The sequence below is a fragment of the Tarenaya hassleriana genome, unplaced genomic scaffold (genome assembly GCF_000463585.1).
Source record: "Tarenaya hassleriana unplaced genomic scaffold, ASM46358v1 Cleome55, whole genome shotgun sequence".
NCBI classification, from domain to species: Eukaryota; Viridiplantae; Streptophyta; class Magnoliopsida; order Brassicales; family Cleomaceae; genus Tarenaya; species Tarenaya hassleriana.
The window spans coordinates 295,317-297,908 of record NW_010968113.1 but is presented as its reverse complement, the minus strand read 5'-3'; the positions used below and the strand labels follow the sequence as shown (position 1 = coordinate 297,908).

Here is a 2,592-nt window from a genome sequence, read left to right as displayed (position 1 = left end):
GAAAGAGGTGACACAACGATTGCCACATGGAACCTCAAGAAATTGCTTTGACTAAAGGATGAGATAAGGCACTTTACTAAGGTTCAGCTGGGCAATGATGAGATAAGGCACTTTACTATGGTTCAGCTGGGCAATGGTGAAATTATATCTTTCTGGTTCGACAATTGGCTCAGTGTTGGACCGTTGATAGACTTCATTGGCATATCGGTCCGAGACTCATGAGGTTGAGTAAAACAGCGAAAGTAATTGATGCACTCCGTAACGCCCACTGTAATCTACCGGGAGCGAGAAATGACAGAATACAACAATTGCATATCATTCTCTCATCGATGGAACCACCAAGTATGGCCAGGGGACAAGACATGTACCTTTGGCGGCATAAAGAAGACGACTTCCAAGTGACGTTAAACTCAAAATGCACATGGGAGCAGATCAGGAGACAAAATCAGACTGTTCAATGGCACGATTTGGTCTGATTTAAGGGAGAAATTCCATGTTACTCTTTCATTCTTTGACAAGTAATGCATCAGAGACTACCAACGGCGGATAGGGTGGCACAGTGGGGAATACAAGGGCCTAGCAGATGTGTCTTGTGCTGCAACGATGTCAAATCTCCTACACATTTGTTCTTCAAGTGTGACTACAGCTCCACATTATGGCTGTCACTTCCTGGAAAGCTCGGTGGGAACCCAACACCTGACGAGAGATGCTGTCTAGATTGGATTAAACGCGAGGTAAGTGCGGCTCCCAATAGGCGGACCATAATGAAGCTCTTAACAGAATTGACAGTCTACAAGACATGGAAAGAGAGAAATGCTCGTATTCACAAGAATCAGTGGACTTCGGTGAATCAGATGAAGCTCAAGGTCGATCGACTTATGAATAATGTTCTCATATCCTTGCAAAAACCGGGAGACTCTAGTATGAATGAAATCTTGCAACTATGGTATCATATTAGTTAGTTAAGTTTATCTTTTTCGGCCCGCATAACATGGGAATCCCTTATTGCTATTGGTGATTTGAACTTTTTGTAAATGTAATTTATCGGATATCAATACAACAAAACACATTAAACCAAAAAAAAAAGTTTCAAAAGGGGTATTATCCAAAATACTATTTGCCACAATTAATTCTACACATACTATTCTACATAAATGAACAGAATGATAGTATGGTCACGTGGTGGTTACATTGGTTATAACTTTAAATTTGTGGTGGTTTTACCAAGTGTGATATGTAAGTTGTGACTATAATGACTTGATTTGATCAATATAAATTTAACATTATAACCAATATTATTATCATGTGATCATATTATCATTACGATCATATATTTATATCTAAAAAAGGTATATGTATTAGGGGTGGGCACGGATCGGATATCCCGTATTTTTGAGATATCCGTATCCGTATCCGTATCCGATCCGTACAAATATTCGATTTTATTATCCGAATCCGATCTGTAATTTTCGGATATTCATAATTTCGGATATCCGTAAAAATCACGAATATTTGCGGATATCCGTATCCGACGTAAAATATTATAAAAATTAAAATTAAAATTAAATAAAAACTCAAACGTAAATAAAATATATAAATCTAATTAATAGAAACGATATTTATAATTTAAAATTTATATTTTAAACATTAAAAATAAACTCAAATACAAATATAATCATAATTTATCAAATATAAATATATTCGAAATTCAAAATTCAAAACATTAAACATAATAAATTTTAATATTCAAAAGATTAAATATTATAAACCTCAATATATAAAAAATATTTTTTAAATCTCCCTAAAAAAGTGTAAATATTAAACATTTTAAATATATATATCAAATTATTCTTATATTTAATAATATTATTATAAAATACGGATCGGATCGGATATGTAGGATAATTCAATTTTAATATCCTTATCCGATCCGTAACCGACAAATATCTTCAAATAAATATTCGTATCTGATCCATAAACTCCGGATATCCGAATTTTCGGTTCGGATACAAATCGAATAACGGATCGGTTCGGTTATTTCGGATATTTTGTCCACCCCTATGTATTAGTAGTTTTAGAAAAAAGAGGATATTTTACATAAAAATACATTTCAAAATTTAGATATTTATGGGAAAGTTTTTTTTAAAAGTTGATGATTTTTTTTATATAAATATAAAACATATAATAAAAAATAGAAAAAAACTCAAAAAGGGAATTGAATTTAAGATAATTCTCATATTTTTACAAAACTTTTTCCACTTCCAAATTCATATTAAACTTTTCAAATTTTGATAAAAAAAATTCAATGGTGGGGGAGAGAGGGATAATTCAATGGAAGAATTTAGAGGTTCAAATAATCAGAAGCAGCTGCTCTTGAAATCCTCAGACAGAATGTAGAAAAGAGCGCCAAATCAAGAGGTTGCGACACAAAACCAAGGGGGATTTACTGAAATGAAAACAATCCAAACTCACCAGAAGATACACACCGGAGCTTCCAACGAAAAGGGGAAAGAAGGATCAAGAGAGAGAGAGAGAGAGACTGAATAGCATCAGAAACATGGAGGGAAAGAGGAGAGAGAGATTCACATCAAC

The 2,592-nt window shown here is 33.5% G+C and overlaps 1 protein-coding gene across 1 annotated transcript in view; it reads right to left on the bottom strand.

Annotated features, from left to right (window-relative positions):
* Positions 1–2,245: 2,245 nt before the first annotated feature.
* The window catches only part of LOC104798641 (probable disease resistance protein At1g15890), a 3,370-nt gene continuing 3,023 nt past the window's right edge, over positions 2,246–2,592 (bottom strand). The window contains exon 2 of the mRNA XM_010520807.1: positions 2,246–2,580. The gene's annotated coding sequence lies outside the window, so the exon portion shown is untranslated. The remainder of the gene's footprint in view (positions 2,581–2,592) is intronic.